This window comes from Ambystoma mexicanum, chromosome 13, assembly GCF_040938575.1.
Source record: "Ambystoma mexicanum isolate Mex_15411 chromosome 13, UKY_AmexF1_1, whole genome shotgun sequence".
NCBI classification, from domain to species: domain Eukaryota; kingdom Metazoa; phylum Chordata; class Amphibia; order Caudata; family Ambystomatidae; genus Ambystoma; species Ambystoma mexicanum.
In genome coordinates, this window is record NC_090938.1 from 51,997,582 (window position 1) to 52,011,953 (window position 14,372).

At 48.6% G+C, this 14,372-nt stretch overlaps 1 protein-coding gene across 2 annotated transcripts in view; it reads left to right on the forward strand.

Annotated features, from left to right (window-relative positions):
- The window catches only part of SRGAP2 (SLIT-ROBO Rho GTPase activating protein 2), a 400,495-nt gene that overhangs the window by 369,925 nt on the left and 16,198 nt on the right, over window positions 1-14,372 (forward strand). The window lies entirely within an intron of this gene.

The following is a 14,372-nucleotide window of genomic DNA, read 5'->3' on the forward strand; positions in this document are numbered from 1 at the left end:
AGTAATGGAATTACAGCCACTTTCCCATGCCTCCGAAATACGAGTTTGAAAATAAGGCAGAGGTCAGCAACCTGTGGCTCTCCAGAGGTTTTGAACTACAAATCCCATGACCGTGAACCATTGACTTTGCCTGCTAAGGTTTATATTCAAAGCGCTGAGCATCACCCACCAATGCGTCCACCTCTCAGCCCCAGCGTACCTATCCCAGAGAATCCACCCGGTCACCTCCACAAGCCCCACCCGGACACCCTATGCCAATATGCTCTCCGTACCCAGGGTAAGAAGAGCTAGAGCAGGTGGCGCCATCTTCCACTACCATGCTGCTTTACATTGGAACACCCTTCCCACCTCTCTGCCAGCTGAACCCTCCCTGACTGCTTTCCGCAAAGCCATAAAAACGACCTTGTTCACCTAACCAAACCCACATGTTTAAACTCTCATGACTAACATGTATGATGTATTATGGTGTATGATGTATTATGGTGTATGATACTCCCTATCGCTTAACACAGGATCCTGCCTTACTGTAACCCATGGCACAACCTGTACCTGTAACTAAGGTCCCTTATAAGTAACAGCGCCACAATGCCCCTGGGCTGCCTGCACGCTATATAAATGTAATAAATAAATAAGACTGATGGGAGTTGTAGTCAAAAACATCTGGAGAGCCAAAGCTTGCAGACGACTCCGGTAGAGGATTTAGTTCCAGCTTTTAAAGCACATGGTAAATTCTCATCTTAATCTACAAAAATCCACAGATTTCCTGTCTTAATTTATCACCCGAGGTCAGTCTAACCCTTTCTGCCAAAGCCCATTGGTAGGGCCTGAACGCGCTCCCTGGTACCTTACTCAGCTTCACTTGTGCCCGTCTGTGTTCTGCATCTCTTGGCACTCCTCTGCCAGTGCCATGCTCTGCTATGCCCCAGAGTGCCCACTGATTTCATTGCAGGGGATGCACAGCACACATTTCCCAGTGCAGAATATTTATCACCAAGAAATTCACCTACACTTTATGATTAAAAGAACAGCACAGAGGTTAGGTTTGAGTAAGGGGGTTCATTATTTTTATGAATGGGGATGCAGTGAGTGTCTCTGCATTCTATGACTGCTTTTAGTTAAACAAAAAAAAACAATATCCTAATATGAAATATTCGGGAATGAAAAAATCATGGTTAAAAACACATGGAGCCGCTTCAGCACTACCAGTAGCACCTGCAATCCTCCCTACGCATGTCTATGCACTTATTCCCAACACAGCATAGCCAAGCGACCACCCTGATGGCCAATGTATGCACTGAAAAGGACATGACTCATGTAACAGCAGACCGCACCCGCTGCTGGTACCCCCCAGCTCTATTGCGCCCAGTCTGCTGAACGGGCTTTGGTTGGTTCTCCTGCAGTCTAACTGCAGGAGAGCTGCCTTAGGTGACCAGAGGCAGTGCAGGGGGGGGGGTTAAAGTTAGAATTCTGAACTTTAGCTTGCGTGGCATCTAGATAGAAATGTGATTCTTAACATGCACCACACATAGAATTCTGAACTTTAGCTTGCGTCGCATCTAGATAGAAATGTGATTGTTAGCATGTGCCACACTTAGATGGAATTCTTAACTTTGGCTTGCGTCGCATCTAGATAGAAATGTGATTGTTAGCAATGTGCCACACTGGTATGGAATTCTGAACTTTGGCTTGCATCGCATCTAGATAGAAATGTGATTCTTAACATGCACCACACTTGGAATTCTGAACTTTAGCTTGCGTCGCATCTAGATAGAAATGTGATTGTTAGCATGTGCCACACTCGTATGAAATTCTGAACTTTGGCTTACGTCGCATCTAGATAAAAATGTGATTGTTAACATGCGAGTGCCTAGGGCGGATGAGTGCCTAGGGCGGATGAGTGCCTAGGGCGGATGAGTGCCTAGGGCGGATGAGTGCCTAGGGCGGATGGAACGGGTGAAGTATGTGGATGGAACGGGTGAAGTATGTGGATGGTACGGGTGAAGTATGTGGATGGAGTGCATAAAACAACCTAGAATACATGAAACGGATTCGAGTGCATGGAGCGGATTCGAGTGCGTGGAGCGGACTGGAATGCATGGAACGGATTGGAGCGCATAGAATTGCGTGACTTACATGGAATGGTTTGGTACATGGAACGTTTGAAAGAGCATGTAACTCATCATAATCACATCACCACGCTTACTCTCTTCTTTACACCACCATTCAACTAGAAAACAAAGGTACTATGACACCATTCGGTATAGCTGTTCTCATACCAACATCTGCCTCATACTCCCTGTCACTCTAACTAAACACTGCTGGTCACTATCCACCATTGTTGAGGGAGTTAAAGGGGGATTACCGGCGGTGGAGGGCACTCCGGGTTTCATGGTTGGGTAGGGTAGCTGCAGTTAAAATGGTGACTTTGCCGCGCCTCCTGTACTTCTTCCAGGCAATACCGCAGGCGGTACTCGTGGGCTTCTTTAAGGAGCTGAGTTCCCTGACCAGTGAATTCTTATGGGTGGGAAGGAAAGCCCGGGTTAGCAGGCAGCTGATGATGGCACCCAGACGGGAGGGGGGGCCTTGCATTGCCGAATTTCCAACAGTATTACGAGGCGGCGCAGCTGCGGCTAATTAGAGAGTGGCTTTGGGAAGGGGAGGCTACATGGGATAAACAGTGGGTGAAAATGGACAGAGCGGTGGCGCACCATAGTCTTGCGGAGGTGTTGTGACTCCCTAGGCAGCTACGGCCTCGGCATCTTTATGAAAGCTCCATAGCGAAACTGATGGCAGATAACTGGGATAAGCTGGTGAGAACAAAGGGGATTACGACCTTCCCATCTCCTTTGACGCCGTTGTTTGGTAACAGGGATTTCACTCCGGGTTTGGAGGGGGTGCATTTACGCAGTGGCAGGAGGGGGGATGTACTCGACTGGGCAAGCTATTCTGCGGGGAAAGAATCCTTTCATTTGTGGAGTGCAAGAGAGAATTTGGTGTAACGGAGGGGGACAGGCTCAGATACGCGCAGCTGCGGCATTGGGCATTGAACCCAATCAACAAGCAGGCGGCGACGAGAGAAAAGACGAGCTTTGAGAAGTTTCTTCTATCTAATGATTGATCCAAGGGACTGGTGTCTAATTTATACAAAATCCTGGACGATGCTACCCTTAGGAGCCAATGGAGTTACATGAGTAGGTGGGAGCAAATCATAGGTAGGGACATTGAGCGTAAGGATTGGGAGAGGCCATGGCGGAAAATCCCCAAGCTGGCCAGGGCGTCCCAACTCCAGGAAATGTGGTACAAGATTTTGTTTGGGTGGCATTATACCCCTGCGCGCCTTCGAGAGATTTATCCTGACACTTCGGGGAGGTGCTGGAGGGGTTGTGGTCTAGAGGGCACGGCGCAACATATTTGGTGGGACTGCCCTGCAATCAGACCCTTTTGGCAGGAAGTGGCGGAGGCCCAGGAGCAGGCATTTTCGGCGGGGGGCAGCAGACCGCCAACGCTCTCTCTCCTGGGGTTGGGAGGGAATACTACCTTGGGGGAGTCTAGAGCCAGGGAGAGGGCAAGAGTGATCCTCATTCTCACAGCTATGACTTTAATAGCGCAGCGATGGAGAAGTGCTGAGGTGCCCCTTATGAGGGACCTGTTGCGGAAACTTTGGGAAATTATGGCTCTTGAGTTGGCAACTTATGCAATGGACGATAAACTCCCTGCTTTCGCAACGGATTGGGAGGAAATTATGGTATTTTTCAAAGATGATTTCCGAATTGGGTGGCGCCCGCAGCACCTGCGTCTCCTGGACTTGCAGTAGACTTTTGTGTGTTTTTTGTGGAGATGATGGCATAGGGGTTACTAAAGGGGGGATGAGGGAAGGGGAATTGGGGGATCATGCTCGGGATGGGGCCAAATCACGTTTTCTTTTGCTTGACTTAGGGTGTTTGGGCTCGAGGACCAGCTAACGCTGTGAGCGGGGGGTAGGTGGGAGGTAGGGTTTGTTTATTTGTTCCCCTTTTGTTGTTGTTAAAAATCAATAAAAAAGTTTAAAAAAAACAAAAAAAAAACACTGCTGGTTACACCCCCCCCAGCCTAGGCGTTCTCCTCAGGCCTAACGCAGCCAGAATCGGTCTGGATAACATCCTGCCAGAATGAACACATACTCTTGATCTCTCAACCACCACACCTACCACTAAGAAGCAGCTATTACATGAATGCCACACCAGCTGCACACATACCCGGTGCTCACATGCACCTTTGACTCTCTCTACTCTCTCTACTGGCTTGAACTTCGGTTCCCGAGGGCGTTCAACCTACCAGCGCTTTGAGACCATACAAATGGTACATAAGGCGCTTTATAAATGCAAAGTAACATAACTTCTGATGTTTGTTAATCTGCTTAGAATCACATGCTGTGCATAGGTCCGACATCCAGTGGTCACTGCGGAGTATTGCATTTTGTTTTTCGTAGTCGAAAAGGGGACGTCGGCAAGGCGTGTCTGTAACACTATCCCTATAGTGACGTGCGTTGTACCCACAATCCCTCACGCGTCGAGGTCCCTCAGATTGTTTTTTTCCGCCCAGCTACTGGTCGCCTTTATGCGGAGCTCCTCGAGAGACATTGCCAAATTGTTTCTTCGACCTTTGGTCGTTTGTTATTAATATCAATAACGTAGATCCCTCCCTTGACGCAGAGCAGTTTCTCTGCCGAGCAAGATCTTCGACGGAAGGACGAGCGGAGGAGATCCTTCGGCGCTGCTGAACACGTGGCCTGGCCTCGCCGGCCATACACAGTAGGGAGGGTGGGGTTTGTGGTCTTTCTTTCTTTAAGAATGCTTTTCTCTTTCCCCTCCCTCTCTTTCGAGGTCGTAGTCACACCTATTAACCTCAGCTATGGAGAGGACGCCATTTAGGTTTTGCCCGCTTTGCAAGGGTAAATATACCTGGAAGGATAAGCACAAACGGTGCAACCGTTGCTTACCCCTCGATCACCAGGAGGACGGCTGTGCGGCCTGTAAATTACTAAAGCCCAAAACTCTAAAGGACCGCAGGGTCAAAAGGTGGGCGGCCTACGCCATGTCTAGGCCTGACTCCTCGCCCGCTGCCGCCGCCGCCGAGTATGACGAGGACAGTGACTATACGGCCCCCGTAACGGAGGCTGTAGACCTCTCAAAGGAGCATTCACGCTCCTCGTCGTCCGTCCCCGGCCCCGACAAGCCCGGCTCACGCCCAGTTTATGGGGATGAACACCCCGGCGACAAGGACGCACACAGAAAAACACCAAAGCACATACCCACAGGCACACATTCATCGAAGACGAAGACAGCCATAGCGCCAACGGGGACGCCGGGCCTACCGACGTCTTCCACCGACCGTAAGGGTCGTCAGCCCTCCCCGCCACCGCTTCCGCGACAGGCGACTGGGCACTCTAAAAATAAGGGCGCTAACACCAAAATTTCCGGCGACGCGCATCGCAAGAGCGCTCACGTTGCCAACAAGGACTCGACGAGCAAAGGCTCGACGCTCCATAGCGCGACAGCGACCGATCCCTCGGAAGAGGGAATGATCGCCGAAAGCCTCGCGCGCATAGCATCTAAGGACGGCCAAAGACGTACGGCGAGTGAAATGCCGAAAACCGCGCACAAGGCCAAAGATATGCCGAAGGCGCCGGAAAACAGATCAGGCCAGTTCCCGACGCCGACAGAAGGCCCTAGCCAGCAAGAAGGCTACTCAGAAGGCGAAAGCCCTCTTTCTTCGACGTTATGGACAGAACCAGACAATTACAGGAGGAAGAAACCCCCTTTTCTTTCCCAGACCATCCTGGCCGACCTCAGTGGACCTTTGAAAGGTTCCAGACCTGTATGGACAAACTAGATGGGTTCATGTCCATCCCAGAAGACAGGGCACCCAAGAGACCAAGGGAGGCACCCCTTGAGAGTCCAAGGGCTAAATACCAGAAGTTTTATAACCCCATACAGGAGGACATAAACTCTTACAATCCCACTGAGGAAGACACCTTCTTCCAAGAGGAAGATGCGTTCACCTATGTTGAGGACCAACAAGAAGAGGAAGGTTTTCACGAGGAAACTAACCTATGTGAGGAAGGATTCCAGGAAGACACAGGCGAGGGCGACCAGAATCCCTGGCAGTCACCGGCTAGGTCGACTGACACAGGCAGTAGCAGTATAGTCATCAGGTTTACTGAAACTACACCAGTCAGGAACCCTTCGCCTGTCGATGATCAACCCACCTTCAATGCACTGCTGAAGAAGGCAGCAGCACATTTCGAAAAACTGGGGACGTCACCCCAGACACCGATTTTGTGGAGAGGATTATCAAAGAAAAACCCCCCACTAGCCAGGTTATACCTATCCTCGCCTCAGTTAAGAGACGTATTACACCTTCTCTTTCCACTCCTGCATTGGTGAGAGGGGTCAATCCGAGGATTGAGAAACTGTTCTCTCCCTCTCAATCAGACCCATTATATATTAGGGGTCACTCAATCCCGGACTCCCTGGTCGTGACCAACACCAGGAAAAGGGCAGGAGTCCCACTATCTACTAGCGAGGCACCCCCAGATAAAGAGGGGAAGAAGCTGTATGCCCTAGCCAGGAGAATCACCACCTCTGCAGCATTCTCTACCAGAATCGCCAATAATAATACCCTATTGGCAAGCTACGCCGATGCGCAATGGGCTAAGCTCAGACAGGACATCGAAGAAGCTCCCGAACCCCTAAGGACTCGTTTACTGGCTACAGTTAACGAGGGCTCTCTGGTCAATCAAAGCATCGTCAAGAATACCCTCGATGCAGCAGAGACAGCTGGCCGCACATTGGTACAAGGAATTTTACTGAAGCGTCACGTCTGGCTTCGCAATTCCGGATTTAAGGCGGAAACACAAGCGTCCCTTATTAATAAACCCATAGAGGAGTCCAACCTCTTTGGGAGAGCAGTGGATGACACGCTGGAGAACGCGAAGAAAGAATTTGATACAATAAAGACCTTAGACCAAATCTATAAACCCCCTAATAGGCGGGGATTTGGTAATAAGCGTTTTTTTCGTGGACAACGCCAGCAACAAAATCAACAACAGTACTCTGCCAGCAACTACCAGAGTAATAGCGGCCAGTACAATCGGAGGGGTCAACGTCGTGGCAAGGGAAGAGGCCGGGGTTCCACCCCCAGAGGCTCCCAAGCCAACAACACCACCAAGTGACGCGAAGATTTGCGTCCCCTCCCATGCAACGCCGGTCGGGGGCCGGTTAACATCCTTTCTTCCAGCATGGGAGGGAATAACATCAGACCGCTGGGTACTTTCCACCGTAGCCCGCGGCTACTGTATAGAGTTCAACAGTTCCCCAACATACAGAACCCCGAGGGGACGCCGCATGACACCAGAACACCTCGCCATCCTTCTCCAAGAAGTGGACCAACTGCTGGAAAAAGGAGCCATAGAGGTCGTGCCTCTATCTCAGGTAATGGAAGGTATTTATTCAGTGTACTTCCTTGTACCCAAAAAGGATCTAACCATGCGCCCTGTATTAGATCTGCGCCCAGCGAACAAGTTTGTCAAACCCCAGAAGTTTCGTATGGTGACCTTACAGGAAGTGATCCCACTGCTATCACAGGGAGATTACATGACAACACTAGACATGAAAGATGCATACTTTCATATTTTAATGTTGCCAGCGCACAGAAAATACCTCAGGTTCATGATATAGGACAAACACTACCAGTTCAGAGTGCTACCCTTCGGCATAGCATCTGCACCAAGGGTATTCACGAAAGTACTGGCAGTGGCAGCGGCCCACCTGTGCAGGTTATCCATCCCAGTATACCCTTACCTCGACGACTGGCTCATAACAGGGGATTTTTACGAGACATGCTTCTCAAACACCCAAAAGACTGTAGACCTTTTGTTCCAACTGGGCTTCTCTATCAACGAGAAGAAGTCCAGCTTAGACCCCAGCCAAGTCAAACAATTCCTAGGGGCTCTAATTCGAACAAAGGACGGCCTCGTCTTCCCCTCCAACGAGAGGGTCCAAAACATGCTGTTTCAGATCCCCCAATATGTGGCAGGTCGAGAGGTGACGGTGCGCAAAGCGATGCGATTGATAGGAATGATGGCGTTGTGTATTTATTTGGTACCTCACGCGCGCCTGCGCATGCGCCCAATGCAAGAGTGGCTCAACAGCCAGTGGTGTCAGGCCAGCGGACAATGGGACGATCTAGTAGTGGTCTCGCAAGCCTTGGTTCTCTCGCTACGGTGGTGGACAAAGGAAAACCTGATAATAGGGAAACCCTTTGCCACACCCGCAGTGGAGGACACTCTAACCACGGACGCATCCCTCACAGGATGGGGGGCTCACCTATCCCATCAGACTGCTCACGGATTGTGGACTCCGAACGTAGCATCCAAGCACATAAACCTACTGGAGCTACTGGCGGTGTTCAAAGCACTAAAAGCCTTCCAGGAACACCTACAAGGGAAGACAGTGATGGTCCTTACAGACAGCACCACAGCCATGTACTACATCAACAAGCAGGGGAGCACCCACTCTCCAGGACTGTCCAAGCTGTCCCAGAATATATGGAAGTGGGCTCTCAGACACAACATGTTCCTACTGTCACAACAGGTACCAGGGGAACTCAATCTGCTAGCAGACAAACTCAGCAGAGACTTCCCCCTGCCCGAAGAGTACGAATGGCAATTGCACGAAGACATCGTCTTAGATGTCTTCACGCAATGGGGATTCCCGGAAATAGACCTGTTCGCAACTCTGGAGAACTCACAATGCCAAAGTTACGCCTCCAGGTACCCCCAAAACCAGTCCAAGGGGAACGGTCTGTCGATTCAATGGTCAGGGAAATTTGTTTACTTGTTTCCCCCCCGACTCCCCTTCTCAACAAGGTGGTGCACAAGATGCACCAGGAGCAGGTTACCATGATACTAGTGGCCCCAATGTGGGCCTTGGAGCCATGGTTCGCTCACTTGATGGAGATGTCCCTATCTCCCCCAGTGAAACTTCCCTGCCCGTACAACATGCTGTCACAGGACAAGGGCAGGACACTGCATCCATGCCCTCAGACCATGAACTTAGCAGCCTGACTCCTGAGATCATAGAATTTGGACATCTACAACTCCCGCAGAGATGTATGGACATCCTCAGGGAAGCCAGAAAACCTAATACTCGCCACTGCTATTCTAGCAAGTGGAAAAGATTTGTCATCTGGTGTAGAGGTAAGAACATCAACCCGGTTGACTGCTCTCCCACAAACATTGTTCTGTACTTGACCCATTTACTGGATTCAGGTCTAGTGTTCAATTCCATTAAAGTCCACCTGGCGGCACTTTCTGCATACACCACTTCCCAACTTCGTGGTGGAAGATACCAGTTATCAAGGCCTTCATGGAGGGGGTAAAGAGAATACACCCTCCGATAGCTAACCCAGCTCCTGGATGGGACTTAAATGTGGTACTTTCTAGACTCATGGGCCCTCCTTTTGAACCCATGCACAAGGCAACTCTTAAAGACCTCACTCTTAAGACTGCTTTCCTAATAGCTATCACCTCCATTAGGAGAGTAAGTGAACTACAGGCTCTTTCTGTTTGAGACCCCTTCGTAACAGTTCACAAGGATAAGGTGGTTCTGCGCACACACCCAAGCTTTGCACCAAAATTCATCTCGAAATTCCATGTAAACCAGTCAATTGAACTACCAACGTTCTTTCAAAACCCTTCCAGCTTGGGAGAAAAAAGTCTGCATACACTAGATGTACGCAGAGCTGTCATGTTTTACATGGAAAGAACCAGACCACTGAGAAAGACTAATCAGTTCTTTGTCTCGGTGGCAGCAGGAAGAGAAGGAGATGCAGTCTCAAAGTCCACTATATCTAGATTGATTGTTCAATGCATCACTCTCTGTTTCTCTCTTGCTAAGAGAGAACTTCCCTTCAAGCCAAGAGCACATTCCACTCGAGGCACTGGGGCTTCCATAGCGTTCATTGCAAATGTTCCCCTTGAGTCCATCTGCAAAGCGGCTACCTGGAGTTCTGTGCACACCTTTACAAGACACTACTGTCTAGATGCACACTCTAGATCTGACTCCCAGGTGGGACAGGCAGTATTAAGACATCTTTTCTCTACTGTTCCTTCTCACAACCCACCGCCAACTCCGGGTACTGCTCGCTAGTCTATGCACAGCATGTGATTCTAAGCAGATTAACAAACATCAGAAGAAAATGCATTACTTACCGTAAAAGCATTTCTGATGGTTGTATCTGCTTAGATTCACATGCGCCCACCCTTCCTCCCCGCTCGGATGGAAGGAACATAGACATCTTTCTACATCTCTCTCTCTTTTCTGTACTCACTCACGTATAGAAGGCTCCCTCAGGGCAGAAAAAATACAAACAGAGGGACCTCGACGCGTGAGGGATTGTGGGTACAACGCACGTCACTATAGGGATAGTGTTACAGACGCGCCTTGCCGACGTCCCCTTTTCGACTACGAAAAACAAAATGCAATACTCCGCAATGACCACTGGATGTCGGACCTATGCACAGCATGTGAATCTAAGCAGATACAACCATCAGAAATGCTTTTACGGTAAGTAATGCATTGTCATACACCAAACATAGATTTCTGAACTTTAGCTTGCGCCGCATCTAGATACAAATGTGATGTTTAGCATGTGCCACACTCGTATGGAATTCTTAACTTTAGTTTGCATCGCATCTAGATAGAAATGTAAATGTCAGCATGTACCGCACCTAGATGGAACCCCATAATTGCAAGGACAGCAATGCCAACTAACCACCCTACTAACAATTTCATCCCTCTGCATACACCTCTGAAACTATAACCAAACACAACCATAAGCCTTTAAACGCAGCAATCCGCACAAACTTCACAACACTGCAACAACAAAACAAACCACACATAGACTTGCACAACAGCACATGACGACTACGGACCATAAAACACCCCAAGCCCAGCCAACGGACCCACCGGGCTGAGGCTGCCAACAGCACACCACTGCTCTCTTGCACTTTTCCAGCTTATTCCCACTAACATACCCCCACACCCCTCTTTTTCAGAACCGCCAGAGCGCCAGGGGATCACTCTGGTGGTGATAGTGCGCGGTACAAATATCCTTCAACATTAACATTAAAGTGAGAACATTGTTAATTGTTTTAAAAGGAAATGTAAGCAGCACTGTGATTTAAGGGGATATCACCAGACACATTTTTAGTCTAGGGGGTGGTAACCGGGATGAAAAGGTTTCTATCCCACTGTAGTGCAGACTGTTACCCCCACTGTAGTGCAGACTGTTATTCCACTGTAGTGCAGACTTTTGAACAGGCCATTTGTTTAGAGGTCTGATTTTTGGGGTTTTCTGTTCTTGTGCTTTGTTGAATCGCGTTGTGGTGTTGTCATCTCCTAGGGAATGTTTCGGCTCTTTGGTCTGGAGTTCTGCCCCTTCTGCCAAGTTTTCAGCAAGGACAGACACGGGCGCATTGTCCTGGCCGCAAAATGTAATCTAGAGTCATTACTGAGTGCAATGGACCTGCTCCTACTTGGTTTTCTTCCAAAGCAGCCAGCTCCTTCTCCGGGGACTTATGAGATGGCAGGTGTACTGTAATCGTGTATACTGTCTTCCCCTCCCCCACCCTCCCCCCTCCCTCTGACCCTCCTCGCAATGGCCCGACACCGCTTCATTCATCCCTTGGCCCGCACTCACTCACCGATCCACAAAAGACATCAAGGGAAGCTGAGTCTTGCATGGATTAAAGCCACAATGATTGTCAGGGCTGCAACTGCAATAGTGAAATGTAATCTTCAAAGTGATATTAAGAAGATTATCCCACAGTGAGTGGAAAATAACGCCCTGCACTTCAGTGCTAAATTATCAGTGCCCACCATTCCTTTTCTGTATTTTCTTTTAAGAAGTCTGTTTATTGAAGAACATCTGTAAATGTGCTACTGATGTGATAACATGCCATAGCCAAGTGTGCCTCCAAACACTTGATTTATATCCATTTGTTTGAAGTCCTGTTAAAAACATGAATTGACAAAGCCTGCAGTTTGGGCTTCTGTATAGGTATCGGACAAGGGATTTGCCAGCACCACGCTATCACGCACCCAAGTGCTCACACAACTTTCTATGTGTTCCATCTGTTGGCCCTGTTCCATGCCTTCACAAAAGCCCACACTGATTGCATAGACAATGCATAGTACATTTTAATTGCCGGCTAGTTGCTAAACCAGGACAAGGGGTGGGGCTGGGGGGTGGGGGGGGCGACGGGGGCGGAGCTTCCCACGTCTGGAATCAAACATATACACAGAAAGACAGCATTGACTGTGACCTGCAGCGCCGGCTATTAAAAGGGTTGAAGCAAACTTCACAGCACCCATGACACTGGGTCACAGTGAATCGGTGCGATGAATGCAGGCTTTACACAACGGTACTAGCCTTGCTTTCAAGTGGCGTATTGCCTCCGCTACCTCTTCCCTGCCCCTCTCCCAGCAACCAATCTAATTGTAGGGACATTATCACATGGAACCCAAGGAGTGTCTTCCTCAACCGCTATGCAGCTTCCATGTACGATGCTCGCGTGGGGCCGCAGTGTCGCCTCCAAACCTCCTGTGGCGACACCCGTTCCCAGCGGCCCATCAGATGCTGCTGGCACTTTAAGAACTGCTTAGCACTGTCTTTCTTCAAGCGGCGCATTAAAGTGGGGGCGATTTACAAATGATGGATTTTGGAGGAGATGTTAATAATGTTTCTGTGTTAAGAAATGCAAGTGGACATTTGCGTTCTGAAAGCACACACGAAGCACCAGTTAGCTGCCTAAATATACTCTCCACCAGGTCAGTTACAATACATCGAACAAAACAGTTTTAAATTAGCTACATTATTTTCAGATGTTCATATTTATTGGACCAGAACGAGTTTATCTTTAGTACAATGTGATATTTTCATCACATCATAAATGAACTATGCATGTGTCAATCACTGAAACACAAATGGGTAATCTTCCCAAAACCCTTTTTGGACATTTTGCTGCATTGCATTCTGGAATGTGTAGTCTCCCAGTCAAGAGGGGGAATAATGCCACACTTTTTGCTTAACCTAATACTGATTTATATATTTGAATGGGCACCTTACTATGGTGTGTACTTTTGAAGTAGAGTTCTGATGAAAGCCAGAGGTAGTGTTGAGGAGGGGGAACGATGAGAGGGCAAGCGAGTCCTGAATATTTGTCCAGGATGTGGCAAGAGCTTGCAATCCTGGAGACTGGTGCAGTATTTTTTCCTGATTGTGGCCATGCGCTGCTTTTCAGGGCACAAGTAAAGGAAACCTGTGGGTGGACGGCGTAACTTTTGTCAGAGGTTGGATGCAACCCCCTTGGGTATTTTTGAGGTTGGCAAGCTTGCTCAAGCATTTGGCTACCAAGGTATCACCCGGGTTGCCATGCTACCTGTGCAGACACTTACTCGCAAGATGCCTAAAATGATCATCAAAGCACAGGCTCGTATTGGGATTTTGTTTTCTAGAGAATATTTCACTACATATTGCTGGGTTTAAAAGGTGAGCACCTTTTTATACCTGGCCAGCGTATTTAATGAATAATTTCCTCTCGGGTTATTTTTTTTTTTGTTGATTACTTTTTTGGAAAGGCCATTGCTTTTTTTTTTCTGCTCTCACTTTCTTTTATGGGGAAAGGTCAAGTGAACTAAATGTGTATCTTTCACTTTAAGATATGTTCACTCATTGTGTGTATATTCTTGGGTGCCAGCTTTTGTTTTTTGCTATGGGGGGCAAAGGATGCCACACGGAGTGATGCGAGAGAGCCTTGTCCATACCATAGTCAAAACACCACATGCTAAAGCACATATTGCTGCAGGAATAGGAAAGAAGACGTATGATTTACAGGAAAGACTCAACGCATAACATCTCAGTAACAGTCTCCCAACCTGCTCAGTTGCCTTTGCAACTTTCTGCTATAGCATCCCCTGCTATTGTACACCGTGGAAACAGTTTTGTCCTTCTCACCCCTCCAATCAAGGCTCAGGGGGAACATTGCTGAGGGTCTCTTCGCATTTTGTAGTGAGCAGCACTTGATAAACGTAGTTATTTGCTATTATTTTATTTGACAGTCAAAATAATCATTATCTGAAATAAAAGCTTCTCCAGCATGGGGTCTGGCATGGATTCACATGCTCATGAATATTCCCCGTCGTCAGGCTGGCAATCCTCGGTAAAGAAAAAACCAGTATCAGTTTCGTTTCTGATCTGTCTTTCGTAGTAATCACTGATCTCTGCGTCATACTGACCACAGCCAATGACTGCCCTCTACCCAAGCCCCT